This window comes from Crinia signifera, chromosome 9, assembly GCF_055691185.1.
Source record: "Crinia signifera chromosome 9, ASM5569118v1, whole genome shotgun sequence".
NCBI classification, from domain to species: Eukaryota; Metazoa; Chordata; class Amphibia; order Anura; family Myobatrachidae; genus Crinia; species Crinia signifera.
Window position 1 is genome coordinate 137,477,832 of NC_139225.1, and position 18,646 is coordinate 137,496,477.

The window sequence follows — 18,646 nt, forward strand, 5'->3', positions numbered from 1 at the left end:
AAAATCATTGCCTTAAAGGCCAGCACCTTTGGAAACCATTGGTAGGCACTGCATGCTGCAGTCATGCTTAAAACCCCTGAATCCTCAAAACCTTGGGGCCCTTGACAAGGTCAGGGCCCGGTAGGAGTGTACCCTTTGACTCCCTCTGTCACCAGCCCTGTTCTCATGTAACCAAGTATTGCTTCACCCACTGCATGACCTAATATTCTAGCTTCAAGGCCCTTTCCTTTACTCTTGCCATCTGTATACTGCTTTCTGCTCTATAGTTAGGGACAGTGCTGCACTGAATAATAGGCTATTCTATTTTAATATACAGTATAATAATGTGGCACAGTGATATGATGCACTGGGATCAACATTGCATTCTAGTGAGTAGAATTGTGTCATCCATATATAGTGCTCACCAGTGATTGACAATTATTGGAACCTAGGGATGTCCTGGCCATTGTTCTAGAAGGCCTCAGGACCAGAGTCTTTGTCATTTTTAGAACGGAACCCATGTCAGAAATTATCAATAGGATACAACATGGTAACATACATTTCTGCTGTTCCTGGTTTTCTAATTGATTGCTGGAGAAGTCTGTAGGGCAGGAATAGATGGGCAAAGTGGTTCTTGTGCCTTCATATTCTGGATTTACTTTACTTTATTTTACTATACATTGAACCATAACAACCAATCAACAACCAGCTTTAGTCTGCTTGCTCAAGGTAGACAGTAAATGCATTCAGCTGATTCGTTGAACTGGTATGTAATGTTAATAACTGTGTCCTATAGTCTGCAATATTAACAGCAGGAGAATAACTTTGGGGCTATGTATGGTCACAATATATAGTTTTTTATGATCAGAACATATACGACTACAGATTTATGTTCGTGAAATCACCTAAACCAGCGGTTCCCAAACTCAGTCCTCAGACGGATTCCAATTATAGGTGAACAGTATCTAGGCAAGACAATCAAAAGGTTGACCCAATAGGTGGACATGCATTAGGTCAACAATGACACCAAACAGTCAACAGGTAAATTGTTTACAGCCCGTAATGTTGACAGTTACAAAAGGTCAACATGGTCAAAGGTTAAGATGACAATGATTGACACACAAATGGTCCACGCAAGTTTATTTTTTCATGTTTTCCAAGTTTTGCTTAATTTACTATACACGTGGACTACGATTGAGAATAGGGGGCGGGGGGCATCGGAACACAATAGTGTTTTTCGTGTTGGCCATTGTGTCGTTGGCCTTTTGACCATGTAGACCATGGGTCCTCAAACTGCGGTCCTCCAGATGTTGTGAAACTACAAATCCTAGCATGCCTTGCCACAGTTTTAACACTCCCTTATAGCAAAACTGTGGCAAGGCATGCTGGGATTTGTAGTTTCACAACATCTGGAGGGCCGCAGTTTGAGGACCAATGATGTGGACATTTGTACCTGTTGACCTTACCCACTTTTGACCACTTGACCCGGTCTACCTTTTCACCCTATTAATCTAATGATGTGGCACAATATAGTGTGTCTTCAGCTGTGCAAAAAGAGAAGAGGGTTTTGCGCCAGTCGCACAAGATAAATGTTTTCAGGAATTTAGCATAGACCCCTATTATACAAGAGAAATTATTACTAGAGAAACATTTTCTAAATGGTAATGAGTATATTCGGGGGTGCTACCACAGGACACTGATAGGGACAATATTTATTTAGAAAGAGAAGAATGTCACTGGAGTGGTGCACTGAGAAGAGAAAAAACAATCACACTTAAAAAATAACTTTTAATAGGAGTAGCTGATAAAATGTTGCGAAATATAGACTAAAAATGAAACATATAGGACACGGACAGTGTAGTTAAAAGGATACTAGATCCTCACACAGTGATCCCCTCTGATCAACCGTCCTCTGTGTTTTTTAACAGGTCTGAGTTTCAATGGGTGCGCTTTTATCAAATAATACACAGGTGTGTTAATTAGTCCTGTTAGAGTCCCACAGGTACAGTGTATATCAGGGAATTAAGTATTTTATCCCATATACAGTGGTGACAAAGCAGGTACTAATATGACAAGTGCTTCACGTAAGTGAGTCAGGGAATACAGCTCGGAGCCAATAGTAGAAGGCAACGTGCATGTGTTCCCCTGACGCTGGCTGGGTTCAACTTCGGCAGCCCAATCCAAGTGCCGGCTACCGAGTCAGCGCTGGAGTTCCCGGCTGTTGAGTAGAACCCGCCGCCGCTGCTTGTCGTATAGGGGTGTCAGGAGCGAACCGGAGTGTCAGATAATGACGCTACCGGTCAGACACTGCCCTATTGGGAGCTGCGGTGAGTGGCGCCACCACACCACTTCTCATGCTCGTCGGACTCACTGGAAAGTGACGCCCGTTCAAAAGTTCGCACCAATTAAGCTAAACATATACAAAATACATTTCAAGAGGGGAAGGGAGACAGGGGGGTTTACACTGCGGTGTAAACCCCCCTGTCTCCCTTCCCCTCTTGAAATGTATTTTGTATATGTTTAGCTTAATTGGTGCGAACTTTTGAACGGGCGTCACTTTCCAGTGAGTCCGACGAGCATGAGAAGCGGTGTGGTGGCGCCACTCACCGCAGCTCCCAATAGGGCAGTGTCTGACCGGTAGCGTCATTATCTGACACTCCGGTTCGCTCCTGACACCCCTATACGACAAGCAGCGGCGGCGGGTTCTACTCAACAGCCGGGAACTCCAGCGATGACTCGGTAGCCGGCACTTGGATTGGGCTGCCGACGTTGAACCCAGCCAGCGTCAGGGGAACACATGCACGTTGCCTTCTACTATTGGCTCCGAGCTGTATTCCCTGACTCACTTACGTGAAGCACTTGTCATATTAGTACCTGCTTTGTCACCACTGTATATGGGATAAAATACTTAATTCCCTGATATACACTGTACCTGTGGGACTCTAACAGGACTAATTAACACACCTGTGTATTATTTGATAAAAGCGCACCCATTGAAACTCAGTCCTGTTAAAAAACACAGAGGACGGTTGATCAGAGGGGATCACTGTGTGAGGATCTAGTATCCTTTTAACTACACTGTCCGTGTCCTATATGTTTCATTTTTAGTCTATATTTCGCAACATTTTATCAGCTACTCCTATTAAAAGTTATTTTTTTAAGTGTGATTGTTTTTTCTCTTCTCAGTGCACCACTCCAGTGACATTCTTCTCTTTCTAAATAAATATTGTCTTCAGCTGTGTGCTACCAGAGCTAAAGATGTCCACACCAGTTTGCAGCAACCCACAGTTATTCACTGGTCTCTTTTTGTCATGTGAGGATCAATGTATTTTTTTTTTGTTACCTGTGGGGACCAGTGTGATTGTTTTTTTCATATGGGAGCCAAGGGTTTTGCTTTTTTTCCTGTGGGGGCCTAGTAGTGTACCTTGGCAATTTTTAAATCTTGTTTTGTGTACCGTGAGCTGAAATAGGTTGAAATTCACTATAGATCTTCCATACTACACCCTCCTCAAGGCACAATAACAGTCCAGGTTTTTAAAATGTCCATGCTTGAACACAGATGGTTAAAGTTTAAATGGAAAGAAACACAGAAGGCTGAATAAGCCTGAGGTGACATAAACCACTGAGGGTTCTCCCAGGGTACACTCTGCTGTTGGTCACATGCTATGGTAATGAGGATGGGCACAAGGCCTATCAGAGCAGGGGGAGGGTTTAGATAGGGTAGGAATGATCACGAGTATAGAGTGATCACCCTCTGTCCAAGAAGCCCCACCCACCCTTCCCTATTTCTCTTCCTCTTCGGTGGCGGTAAAGAACGGTCATTCTTTAAGAACTCTGTGTGTGTGTGTAGGTAGTGGGGTGCACTCTCCCTCGACATCAGTTGTCATGGGCCATGCTTTTGTCCGGGGGATGGCCGTCACCACCAGGCCTGGTGGCTGAACAGGGAGAGTGGTCACCCAGCGTTGTATGTATGCTTAGTGATCTTTAACCCCACCTTTCCTATAGTGACCGTTCTTTAGTGCCGCCACCATTAATAGTCTTAGTTAATTGTCAAAATAAATTTGACATTCTTTTTGAAACGCCAGCACTTTGTGTCGTGTCTTTATTTTAAGTTAAGTTATACAGGTTGAGTATCCCTTATCCAAAATGCTCGGGACCAGGAGAATTTTGGATAACGGATTATTCCGTATTTCGGAATATTTTAATATTTCAATGATGGATTTTGAAGTATCTTGCATTTATGCTGTATAAACACATAAAAGACACACAAATATATTTTCTTACCACATAAAATACACACAAATATATTTTATTTGTTCAAAAAACAAGGTTTAAAAACATGAAACAAAATTTATGTACTACCTCAGATATTGAATTTGAATGCCAAGCAATCATTTTCTTGTACATATATAGTGCCAGTTACATATCACGTCCCCAGTAGTGCTGTTACATATGTCCCCATTGAGTTTTTAGCAAAAAAAAAAAAAATTTTCACTTTCTGGAATGTATGGTTTTCGGAATAATTCGGATAACGGATATTCGGGTACGGGATACTCGACCTGTATAAGGTTTAGAGTTAAGTTTGTATTTAGGTGTATCAACCGTCGGGGTGGACCAGGGGGATACCCGATGGTGAGTTTATGAGGTACTTATTAAGCAAACTGTGCAAAAGCATGGATATCCTGGAAACCTGGACTGTTAGCATGCCTCGAGCACAAGTTTAGGAAACACTGAGTTAAATAAAGGTGTATTTTATTCAGAACTTAAAGTGTGAAAATCATTTAATGTGTACCCATGACACACACACACACACACACACAAAATATATATATATATATATTAGAGATGAGCAGGTCCGGATCTCCGGGATCCGACAGATCCGAATATCGCGATCCGAGTCTGGATCCGAGCCGGCTCAGGAGTTCCCGCCTAAATTCCAGACCGAAAACAAGGCAAAACGTCATCATCGCGCTGTCGGATTCTCGCTGGATCTGGATTCTATATAAGACGCACGTGCGCCCCGCCATCTTTACTCCAGCATAGGAGAGGGAAGAGGGTGGTTGTGCTCTTTGCTGTGCTATAATAATATATTATTTTGCTGCTGCTCACTCGATTAGGGTCTGCAGGGGCTGCTGTACACAAGTCCAGTGTACAGGGGCTGCAGTGGCCAGTGTACAAGGGGCTGTACAGGGGCTGTGTCCAGTGTGACAGGGCTTGTGTCCAGTGTGACAGGGCCTGTGTACAGTGTGACAGGGTTTGTGTCCAGTGTACAGGGGTTGTGTCCGGTGTACAGGGGCTGTGTCCAGTGTACAGGGGTTGTGTCCAGTGTACAGGAGCTGTGTAAAGGAGCTGTGTCCAGGGGCTGTGTCCAGGGGCAGTGTCCAGTGTGACGGCTGTGTCCAGTGTACAGGAGCTGTGTCCCGGGGCGGTGTCCAGAGGCTGTGTCCATTGTCCAGGGGCTGTGTCCAGGGTAACGGGCTGTGTCCATTGTCCAGGGGCTGTGTCCAGGGTGACGGGCTGTGTCCAGTGTCCAGGGGCAAGGTCCAGGGGCAGTGTCCAGTGTGACGGCTGTGTCCAGTGTACAGGAGCTGTGTCCAGGGGCGGTGTCCAGAGGCTGTGTTCAGTGTGACGGCTGTGTCCAGTGTACAGGAGCTGTGTCCAGAGGCTGTCTCCATTGTCCAGTGGCTGTGCCCAGTGTGACGGCTGTGTCCAGTGTACAGGAGCTGTGTCCAGAGGCTGTGTCCAGGGGCAGTGTCCAGTGTCCAAGTGGCTGTGTCCAGTGTGACAGGCTGTATCCAGTGTAAAGTAAGAAAAAGAAATAAAAGTAATAAATAAAATAAAAACACATTTTTGGAGGATGATGGAGGAGGAAATAGTGGGAGATCAGCAACCTGATAGAAGTGCTGAAGCTGCTACCACCAGTCATGACAAGGCCGATACCTCTTTGTATTTTTTGCTCTTTGAAGCATTTCTCATTTTTTGGGGTAGTTTATTAAACTGCCACCCTGTCTGCCCCTGCAGTGCCGCTCTGCCAGGTTGGAAGTGTAAGGTCCACATGTATGTGATGCCCACTGCTGTCGCTTAGCTTAGTCATCCAGCTACCTCAGTATACCCTTTTGGCCCAACTACAGTAAATGAAAACAATTTTGTAAGCTGTGAAGTGATCAAAATTGACTAGAAATGAGTGGAAACTAATGTTATTGAGGTTAATAATACTTTAGGGACAAAAACAGGCCCAAATTCTGTTATTTTAGCCATTTTTAGCATTTTTTCATAAAAATCCAGATCCAAAACCCACAAGGGTGGTTTTGCCAAAACCAATCCAGATCTAAAGCACGAAGGGAGATCCAGATCCAAAACCAAAACCCGAAAAAGTGGCCGCCGCACATCTCTAATATATATATATATATACACAGAAGATAAAAAAAAAAACTTTTTTTTCCCCCTCAGGATGCTCTCTGATCACTCAGCAGCGCATATTGTGCTTTTGTAATACCCCTGTACAATGGGGCAGTCTGGCAGGGGACGTTGATGGACAGGGGGGTGTCCGAAGGTGCGCACTATATTCACTCTTTACTTTTCCATACCCCCACTTCAAAATTTCCATACCCCCACTTCAAAATTTCCACTTCGACCACTGTATATACATATATACATAGTAACAGAAGTCCTCTCCTATGCTGCATCAGTAATGAGCCCATCTATTCCCCAGTGATGCTCTTCCTAAGGGATGCCAGTAAATTCCCAGTCAGTAGGACGGCTGGACATGTTGTTGGTATTAAGTCTGGGGCAAAGGTTTTTGTTTTTTTTCTTGCTCATATACTTTTAATTATAACAATTCCAAATAGGGCTAAGAAGTCATTCCCAGGGTCACCTCCACATACACTCTGACCTTGTGCCCTGCTGGTTACAGCGACCCGGCACAACTGATCCGGCAGAGCATGCGGCAGGCCAATTACATGAAGGCTTTCTGGGAATTTCTCCAGTCATTATCGTGGCCTTGTGATGTATTTTTATCATGTTGCTGATTCCTGTAATGAATAAAATGAGCCCAGTAATTAGAGAATCGTAGGAAGCAATTAGAGCGGCCTCTTAATCTTCCCTGTTTCTCTCGTACATTAAGTAGAAATGGTGAATAAATGGTTTCGCTATACAGGTATAATTGGATCCATCCACTGATCATGCGTCTTTGCGGCACTGAATGGGCTTCTATAGGGTATAGCCATCTATAGGGTATCGCCACCCAAAGTCCCGATTACCGGGTCCTGTCCCACCCGCGGCCGGAGGTGTCCCGCTGCGGGGGGGGGGGCAGTTGGGAGCCCCCCCAATTTAACAGAATAGACGCATGCGCACAGCGTCTATTCCCGGCCGAAAACGGGGATGCGGCTCATTTGCATAAGCCACACCCCTCATTTACATAAGCTGCACCCCCTTTTTGGACAGCTACAAAGTTGGGAGGTATGTATTTCAGGTGTCCAATTAGGGCCTGTCGACCTTCAGTGGTCAACCCAATGCATGTCGACCTAAATTGGGTCGAACCAATGACCCAGACCCGTCATGAGAGTATGCATGAAATACCTGTACATATTAGAAGTTAGAACATACGTGTATGAAGTTCATGTGCATGTTAGGATGTAAAATGTGTGAAATACAAGTGTATGTGTATAACATACACGTGTGTGTGTTAGAAGTTAGAACATGCACGTGTGTGAAATACATGTGTATGTTGGAAGGTAGGACATGTATGTGTGTGCAATACCTGTGTATGTTGTACGCTAGATGTTGTATGTCAGAAGGTAAGGCATGTTGTGTGTGAAGTACATTTGTATGTTAGAAAGAACATGTTACATGTATGTGCAATACATGTGTTTATTAGAAGGTAGAGCATGATGTAGGTATGTGCGATACATGTGTATGTTAGAAGATAGAGCATGATGTATGTGTGTTTTATACATGTGTATGTAAGAAGGTAGAGCATGATGTAGGTATGTGTGATACATGTGTATGTTAGAAGATGTATGTCTGTGGTATGCACATGCATGTTAGTAGGTGGAGTGTGATGTAGGTATGTGCTATACATGTGTATGTTAGAGGATAGAGCATGATGTATGTGTGTTGGATACATGTGTATGTTAGAAAGTAGAGCATGATGTAGGTATGTGCGATACATGTGTATGTTAGAAGATGTATGTCTGTGGTATGCACATGCATGTTAGTAGGTGGAGTGTGATGTAGGTATGTGCTATACATGTGTATGTTAGAGGATAGAGCATGATGTATGTGTGTTGGATACATGTGTATGTTAGAAAGTAGAGCATGATGTAGGTATGTGCGATACATGTGTGTTTGTTAGAAGATGTATGTCTGTGGTATGCACATGTATGTTAGGAGGTGGAGTGTGATGTAGGTATGTGCGATACATGTGTATGTTAGAAGGTGTATGTGTGTGGAATGCACATGTATGTTGGGAGGTGTAACATGTGTCTGTGCGAGAACATGGTCTTTGGGAGCACTGAGGCCTCTCTCACCAGCTCACATTTTGCAGAAAACGTTTTACGATATCTGATCCAAAAAGTATTTTTGGAAACATGTCAGATTATTTGGAAACTGATTGTTTCCATATTTGGAAGGGTCAGAGAGCAAGATTTCAGACTGTGTGTGTAATGTACACCGCAGCGCGGACTAAATGTACCGTGTGTGAAAGACTCAGCGTCACGTGCGCCAGGGAGGCTCCACCCCTGTGTATTGGCATACGCATATTCTGTATTGTTATCAGCCCACTCATGTTTGTCCTGGCTTCATCATGGACCTCTGTGTCATTGTTAACACAGAGTTTTAACTATATTTTTACTTGTCTTCTCCATTCATAGACTGTGCATTGTAGATGCTGCCACATGAAATTGCTTCATAACAAAGTATCGATAAACCTATATGTTTGTAAACTACGTTATAGTTATCACTATCATTACATACACATCTGTAGCTAAACCAACCAGCACAGCCGCCTACTGTTATAGCAACTGTAAGGAATTCATTAAGGGCCTTATTCAGGCCTGTTCGCTAGGCTGCGTATGTTCAGATGGAGATGGCCGAAAAGGGGGCATAAAACGCTGGTTGTTCCCCTGCCCCGGGACGGGAGGCGTCCGTACGAGATGGATGACCCCTGTTACCGAGAATCGTAGTGCCACATCTGAGGAAGCAGTCTGCGATCACCATAGTGTTCATCACGATCATCGGTTGCAGTCACTAGCCAGCCTGTGCAGGCCTAAAGCTGGGTACACACTTGGCGATATATCGTTAATGATATGGATGATATCTATATTGTTAACAATATATATATAGTGCAAACCGTACAATGGGGGTTATTTTGGTTCACTCTTTCTGACAAATTCCTTCTTAGATGGACAAAACCATGTGCACTGCAGGTGGGGTAGATGTAACTTGTGCAGAGAGAGTTTGGGTTTGGTGTTACTTCAAAGTGAGATCTATATTGCAGTGTAAAAACAAAGCAGTCTGTATTTTCCCTGCACAGAAACAAAATAACTCACCCAAATCTAATTCTCTCTGCACATGTTACATCTGCCCCCCCTGCAGTGCACATGGTTTTGCCCATCTAAGAAGGAATTTGTCAGAAAGAATGAACCAAAATAACCCCCAATGTGTATGCTCAAGGTCGTTAATGATGCACACTCCCGCGCATCATTAATGACCCGCGACCCCCAGAGGGTCTACTTGAACAGAGCGGGTGCCGGATGACATCACTGCCCGATATCGTTAGTGCGTATGAACTATTGCTGAGTACACACCAGGTGATTCCCAGCACCGCCGATATTACTAACTTTAAGATATATCGGCTGTGCCGCAGAAGTCACAATATAGTGCATATACAATGAACAATATCAGTAACGATATCGGTCAGTGACACCACCTGCCCCCCACTCCATACATGCAGTCGTTGACTACATGTCAAGATTAAGGTGCATGTACAGATGACACCCAGCTTATATTGTGACTCCCGATATAGTTCACAATATCGGCGGTGCTGGGAATCACCTATTTTTGTACCCTGAATAAGCTTACTCGGGTTGACTGTAAGGATCTGGACAATGGGGTACAAGAAGCCTCCGTCTCTCTGAATCAGGCCCTTATTACACCATAATAATGGCTGTTCTATTATACTGGGTTATATTGTATGGGAATATTTATATAGCATATACTGGGGAGATTACTGCAGACTGAATTGGCAGAGTAATGTAGACTCATTGGAGTAAATTTAATTTAATTTAAATGTAAAGCTTCTAAAAATGAGGTGATGTTGCCTATAGCAACCAATCAGTTTCTCTATTGTATCCTAGAATATAATAGACAGAATCTGATTGGTTGCCATGGGCAATATCACCTCTTTACATTTTTTAGTAGCTTTAGTAAATTTACCCCTAAATTCCCATCTTACGGGTATTTGCCCCCTAACCGCAGCATCCCCATTTACCCTCTGTTCGAGCTTCATTAGATATAGAAAAAGACATTGCATCCGATATACGGCACCCGATATATCGGATGCGATATTGGCTGATATATCGATGCGATCCTATGCTATTTTTTACCTGAGTTGATTTTATATAGTGTGGCGAGCGCAGTAATCCGCATCCCCTCGCGGGGCTTGCTACGCTCGCCACGATTCGGGCTTGGTGGCTCACTGCGCTCACCACACTATAGAAAATCAACTCCATGCGTAGTGGATAGTGAGGTTATGAACAGGTAAAAAGTCGCATAGGATCACATCGATATATCGGCCGATATCACATCTGATATATCGGCCGATATCACATCTGATATATCGGCCGATATCGCTTCCAATATATCGGGCGCCGTGAAACTACACAAGTACCAGAAAAACGAGGTACAATAAACTTGGCTGCTCGGCAGGGTTGGCTGGTTTAAACCAAATGTTTTTTGTTTTTAAAAACTCTGTTTTTTTTCATATGCTGTGACTACAGGAACAGCACAGTGACTTCTTAAAAAAATCCTTTTGTAAGGGAATCCCTGATATTATTCCACATTCTTGTTGCTTGTGGTGATCTAATGCAGTAAATCACACATACAATAAAGACATAGGGAGGTGAATCAAATAAGAGAGGTGCTAAATCTGCCTAGCATCAAGCTTCATCCCTAACATTCCCATAGGACAGGAAAAAAAAACACAGTTACAGTGAACACAATCTTAAATAGTTAACAACACCAACACATTTGAACAGGCAATACACAGAGAAACACCTCATGGTTTAACCTTCAGGTGTTCTTCAATTAAAACCTTGTGACATATCCAGTGACAATGCTTAATTCCTTTTTTGGTGTTTGTGCGTTTCCCTGAAAAGTACTTTTGCATGTTTTAATTATATTTAGTCTAAAATTGGTTTTATTGAAAGATTTTAAATAAATAATATCAAAGCCTAATAATGTTGTAGTGTTGATGCTAGAAAGCAATAAAACATGGTTGATCAAGGTTTCTTACACATAGAAATGTTTTCCAGTATTATTATAATAAACAGGAGTTAATGAAAAAAACAAATGGTTCAACCTTAAAAAAAAAAAAAAACTTTGTAAACCCCCCAAAAAAGTACATTTGAAAAAAAAATAACTGTTTTCTTTCCAACCGTGCTGCTCGGTGAATTCTGGAGCCCTACTCGCATATAAACGGCTCCCAGCTAAACTGCCAAGAACTATTCAATTAGAGGCCTGCACTTGACTGTTTGCACCTCTGGAAGGAAACGACTGTAATGCAGATTCCCGTGAAGCTGGTATTTATTGGCACAGCTTTATTGCTTTATGCCAGGTTCCTGTGTGTTAATGTGGAATTCAGAGGAGGGGGTCTCGCCATGATATAGAGACCTGGACTAGTTCTGATTATAATGCTTGTCTCAGCCTAGGAAAGAACAGATGAAAATGAATGAAATGTTTAGTCATTAGTAATATTTTCAATGGTAGTAGGAAACTTTAATAATGGGCAAGCTGATTTTTCACAAGGTCATTAGCACAATTGGCAGAAAGGTCTCATTTACTTCAGGACAGGGCCTGATTAAATGTTCCAAGTGCCCTAGGTTAATACACATGTAGCTCAACTTGTAGTGCTGCTAAACACACATGTATGGGGCTGGGCGGTTAGGGACAACTGGCATGTAGGAACTAATGCTTGTGGCATGAGTAGGAGACTTTGGCTGCCCGGCTGGCACTGTAGCACAGTGGGCCAATCAAAATGTGGGGGCAGGGCTTTGTGAGAGTCAGGGGCGGAGCTATGCTCGTTCTGATGCTTTCTGGTACTCCTGTGGCCAGTCTGAAACTATCTAGGGTATCTTCAGGTGTGTTGAGCTTATTGATACTATTGCTATCTGTATTGTGTGCTTAAAGTCTGTTAGAACTAGAGATGTGCACCGGACACTTTTTCGCGTTTTGGGTTTTGGGTTTTGGGTTCTGATTACCTTCAGGTTTTGGGTTCTAATGGGTTTTGCCAAAACACCCCCTAAAGGTTTTGGGTTTTGGGTTTTGGGTTCTGATTTTTTTGAAAAAAGCATAAAAATGGTTAACATTGCATAATTTAGGTGTTTTTTTGCTCCTATGCTATTATTAACCCCATCAGCTTTCTTCTCCACTCATTTACAGTCTATTCTGAAGACCTCACACCTCACAATATTGTTTTTAGGCCAAAATGTTGCACCGAGGTAGCTGGATGACTATGATAAGCAAGACAAATGGGCGGCACAAACACGTGGCCCATCTAGGAGTGGCACTGCAGTGGCAGATAGAAAAACTAGGCCCCAAAGAGCACATTATTCAAAAGAAAAAAAGAGGTGCAAGATGGAATTGTCCAAGGGCCTTCATTATCTTCGATACCTTCGATACCTTCATTATCGACATCTGCAACTGCACTGTCTGTGATCCTTCCAGCACATGCAGAGGGTGTGCTGCGAATGCTGAAAGGAGCATCCTCTTCCCGTACAGTGATGGGAAGGTCAGGCATCGCAACCACCAACACCCTTGGACTCTCCACTGGGATTTGTGATACCATGTCTTCTTTGGAAGGCAGAGTTGTTTGCTGGATTTTTGTTGGTGACACCTTAAATCTCTTAAATTTTAAAGTGGGAGAAGGAGGAGGAGGAGGAGGAGGAGGAGGAGGAGGAGGAGGACTTTGATCATCTTGTGAAGCTGAGCCACTAGTCATGAACATAGGCCATGGCCGTAGCCGTTCCTTGCCACTCCGCGTTGTAAATGGCACACTGGCAACTTTAAGTTTCTCCTCCAATGATTTGCTTTTTCTTTTTAAGGGCCTTTTACTCAACTTTGGCTTTTTGGATTTTACATGCCCTCTACTTTGACACTGGGCATCGGCCTTGGCAGACGACGTCGATGGCATTTCATCGCCTATGTCATGATGACTAGTGGCATCAGCTTCAGAAGCACGACGAAGTGGCTCCTCATCTTTTCCTTTTTTTTTATCCTCCATATTTTGGATATCTAACGGTAGGCAGCGGTGTCAGCAAACTGGATACCGAGATATCAGCTGGTTGTTGTCACTATCCAGTGACAACAGCAGCAAGATACAAAAGTGGATATATATCAGTAACACAACAAGTGGCGTCAGCAAACCAGAGTTATTTACTGCGATATATGTAACGGCAGCGGTGGCAGCAAACTGGATACCCAGATATCAGCTGGTTGTTGTCACTAGCCAGTGACAACAGCAGCAAGATACAATATTTATTTTGTGGATAGTTACACTGATAGGTAACACAACAGGTGGCGTCAGCAAACCGGAGTTATTTACTGCGATATATGTAACGGCAGCGGTGGCAGCAAACTGGATACCCAGATATCAGCTGGTTGTTGTCACTAGCCAGTGACAACAGCAGCAAGATACAATATTTATTTTGTGGATAGTTACACTGGTAGGTAACACAACAAGTGGCGTCAGCAAACCGGAGTTATTTACTGCGATATATGTAACGGCAGCAGTGGCAGCAAACTGGATACCCAGATATCAGCTGGTTGTTGTCACTAGCCAGTGACAACAGCAGCAAGATACAATATTTATTTTGTGGATAGTTACACTGATAGGTAACACAACAAGTGGCGTCAGCAAACCGGAGTTATTTACTGCGATATATGTAACGGCAGCAGTGGCAGCAAACTGGATACCCAGATATCAGCTGGTTGTTGTCACTAGCCAGTGACAACAGCAGCAAGATACAATATTTATTTTGTGGATAGTTACACTGGTAGGTAACACAACAAGTGGCGTCAGCAAACCGGAGTTATTTACTGCGATATATGTAACGGCAGCAGTGGCAGCAAACTGAATACCCAGATATCAGCTGGTTGTTGTCACTAGCCAGTGACAACAGCAGCAAGATACAATATTTATTTTGTGGATACACTGATAGGTAACACAACAGGTGGCGTCAGCAAACCGGAGTTATTTACTGCGATATATGTAACGGCAGCGGTGGCAGCAAACTGGATACCCAGATATCAGCTGGTTGTCACTAGCCAGTGACAACAGCAGCAAGATACAATATTTATTTTGTGGATAGTTACACTGGTAGGTAACACAACAAGTGGCGTCAGCAAACCGGAGTTATTTACTGCGATATATGTAACGGCAGCAGTGGCAGCAAACTGGATACCCAGATATCAGCTGGTTGTTGTCACTAGCCAGTGACAACAGCAGCAAGATACAATATTTATTTTGTGGATAGTTACACTGGTAGGTAACACAACAAGTGGCGTCAGCAAACCGGAGTTATTTACTGCGATATATGTAACGGCAGCAGTGGCAGCAAACTGGATACCCAGATATCAGCTGGTTGTCACTAGCCAGTGACAACAGCAGCAAGATACAATATTTATTTTGTGGATAGTTACACTGGTAGGTAACACAACAAGTGGCGTCAGCAAACCGGAGTTATTTACTGCGATATATGTAACGGCAGCGGTGGCAGCAAACTGGATACCCAGATATCAGCTGGTTGTTGTCACTAGCCAGTGACAACAGCAGCAAGATACAAAAGTGGATACACTGGTAGGTAACACAACAAGTGGCGTCAGCAAACCGGAGTTATTTACTGCGATATATGTAACGGCAGCAGTGGCAGCAAACTGGATACCCAGATATCAGCTGGTTGTTGTCACTAGCCAGTGACAACAGCAGCAAGATACAATATTTATTTTGTGGATAGTTACACTGGTAGGTAACACAACAAGTGGCGTCAGCAAACCGGAGTTATTTACTGCGATATATGTAACAGCAGCGGTGGCAGCAAACTGGATACCCAGATATCAGCTGGTTGTCACTAGCCAGTGACAACAGCAGCAAGATACAATATTTATTTTGTGGATAGTTACACTGGTAGGTAACACAACAAGTGGCGTCAGCAAACCGGAGTTATTTACTGCGATATATGTAACGGCAGCGGTGGCAGCAAACTGGATACCCAGATATCAGCTGGTTGTTGTCACTAGCCAGTGACAACAGCAGCAAGATACAATATTTATTTTGTGGATAGTTACACTGGTAGGTAACACAACAAGTGGCGTCAGCAAACCGGAGTTATTTACTGCGATATATGTAACGGCAGCAGTGGCAGCAAACTGGATACCCAGATATCAGCTGGTTGTTGTCACTAGCCAGTGACAACAGCAGCAAGATACAATATTTATTTTGTGGATAGTTACACTGATAGGTAACACAACAAGTGGCGTCAGCAAACCGGAGTTATTTACTGCGATATATGTAACGGCAGCAGTGGCAGCAAACTGGATACCCAGATATCAGCTGGTTGTTGTCACTAGCCAGTGACAACAGCAGCAAGATACAATATTTATTTTGTGGATAGTTACACTGGTAGGTAACACAACAAGTGGCGTCAGCAAACCGGAGTTATTTACTGCGATATATGTAACGGCAGCAGTGGCAGCAAACTGGATACCCAGATATCAGCTGGTTGTTGTCACTAGCCAGTGACAACAGCAGCAAGATACAATATTTATTTTGTGGATACACTGATAGGTAACACAACAGGTGGCGTCAGCAAACCGGAGTTATTTACTGCGATATATGTAACGGCAGCGGTGGCAGCAAACTGGATACCCAGATATCAGCTGGTTGTCACTAGCCAGTGACAACAGCAGCAAGATACAATATTTATTTTGTGGATAGTTACACTGGTAGGTAACACAACAAGTGGCGTCAGCAAACCGGAGTTATTTACTGCGATATATGTAACGGCAGCAGTGGCAGCAAACTGGATACCCAGATATCAGCTGGTTGTTGTCACTAGCCAGTGACAACAGCAGCAAGATACAATATTTATTTTGTGGATAGTTACACTGGTAGGTAACACAACAAGTGGCGTCAGCAAACCGGAGTTATTTACTGCGATATATGTAACGGCAGCAGTGGCAGCAAACTGGATACCCAGATATCAGCTGGTTGTCACTAGCCAGTGACAACAGCAGCAAGATACAATATTTATTTTGTGGATAGTTACACTGGTAGGTAACACAACAAGTGGCATCAGCAAACCGGAGTTATTTACTGCGATATATGTAACGGCAGCGGTGGCAGCAAACTGGATACCCAGATATCAGCTGGTTGTTGTCACTAGCCAGTGACAACAGCAGCAAGATACAATATTTATTTTGTGGATAGTTACACTGGTAGGTAACACAACAAGTGGCGTCAGCAAACCGGAGTTATTTACTGCGATATATGTAACAGCAGCGGTGGCAGCAAACTGGATACCCAGATATCAGCTGGTTGTCACTAGCCAGTGACAACAGCAGCAAGATACAATATTTATTTTGTGGATAGTTACACTGGTAGGTAACACAACAAGTGGCGTCAGCAAACCGGAGTTATTTACTGCGATATATGTAACGGCAGCGGTGGCAGCAAACTGGATACCCAGATATCAGCTGGTTGTCACTAGCCAGTGACAACAGCAGCAAGATACAATATTTATTTTGTGGATACACTGGTAGGTAACACAACAAGTGGCGTCAGCAAACCGGAGTTATTTACTGCGATATATGTAACGGCAGCGGTGGCAGCAAACTGGATACCCAGATATCAGCTGGTTGTTGTCACTAGCCAGTGACAACAGCAGCAAGATACAAAAGTGGATACACTGGTAGGTAACACAACAAGTGGCGTCAGCAAACCACAGTTAAAAATTTAATTACTGAGTCTGCGATATCTAACGGCAGCCAGTGGTGTCAGCAACAACAACAACTTAATTATTTTTTTTTATATATTTTTAATTTTTTTTTTATTTTTTTTTATATACTCTGAGAGGTAGGTACAAGGTAGTGGCACTGGCAACAACAGAGGTGACTGCCTGGTAGGTGTTTACAACCATATAACAGGTAGCCAGGCAGCACAAAAACCCTCTCTGGCAGCACAATAAAAATTATTAAACCCCCCTCTGTCTGTAGTATTCTGTAGCAGGCTAGCAGCAGCAGTGACACAATTAGAGATGAGCAGGCTATAGCAATATAGAAAGAAAACCCCCTCTGCGGCAGTACAATAAACCCCCCTCTGTCTGTAGTATTCTGTAGCAGCAGCAGTGACACAAATTACAGATGAGCAGGCTACAGCAATATAGAAAAAAAAATCACTCTCCAGCAGCACAATAAAAATGATTAAACCCCCTCTGTACTTGCAGCTCTTTAGCAGCAAGCAGCACAGTGACACACACAACGCTCCAGCAAACCCCCCTCACGGAGCAATAAATAAAACCCCCCTCTCTGGCAGCACTGCTGCCTGCTCTGCGTCGCCCCACAGAATGAAGATGGCGGCGGCGGGTCCCGGCTTTTATGTAATCCGGATCTCGCGAGAATCCGACGTCACCAATGTGACGTCGGGCCTCGATTTCGGCTCCGGGCCTGCGCGGGAGTCCGCGGACGTCCTGGATCCGGATTCGGATTCAGGACGTCCGTGTGGATCCGGATCTCGGAGATCCGGACCCGCTCATCACTAGTTAGAACCATATACCGTAACATTCCCCTTTTGCTCTGTTTCTTCACTTAGTTGCCTCATTTTAGACTATGTCTAAATAAAACATTCTATTTCCTACCCTTTGCCTAATATTTTCCTATCTTTCCAGCCTGTCAGCTACTAGGGTCTTGCTCCACCTCAGAATTTACATCTTCTCACAATGGGATGAAGATATCTGGTCATCTTTGGTGAGTCATAGACCTGGCTTCCCCATACAATACTCAATCCCTCTCACGCCCTATGAAGTAAATTCTAACAATCTACTCATTCTTTATTAAATCATCAGTTCTTTTGATTGGACAACACTGCCTGCGCCATTTTGGCTTCAGTACTTTCCATCTTTGCATTGCATTGTAGGACATTCTCCAGTAAAGAAAAGTTATGAATGATAAAATGGAATGAGTGTTCTCCTTACCAGATAAATTAAGAAATTAATTCATTACTTGGCTGAGCTAAAATTAACTCTCCCATTTCGAGACGGGGTTGCAGAAATCCTTTGTGACCAATCGGAAAGAAGTCCCACTGCCTTCCAGCCTTCATTGCAGTCACCACTCCACATAATTCTTCAATAGAATTGGTTTCTGTAACAGGTCGTATGGGGCGGAATGGTGTGGGCAT

The 18,646-nt window shown here is 43.6% G+C and overlaps 1 protein-coding gene across 2 annotated transcripts in view; it reads left to right on the top strand.

Annotated features, from left to right (window-relative positions):
* Positions 1–18,646, top strand: part of PLEKHG2 (pleckstrin homology and RhoGEF domain containing G2) — an 85,517-nt gene that overhangs the window by 4,750 nt on the left and 62,121 nt on the right. Inside the window, exon 2 of one of the 2 annotated variants that reach the window (XM_083159968.1) lies at positions 18,138–18,216. The exons of the other annotated variant lie outside the window; for it this stretch is intronic. The gene's annotated coding sequence lies outside the window, so the exon portion shown is untranslated. The remainder of the gene's footprint in view (positions 1–18,137; positions 18,217–18,646) is intronic. 2 annotated transcript variants of the gene reach the window in all.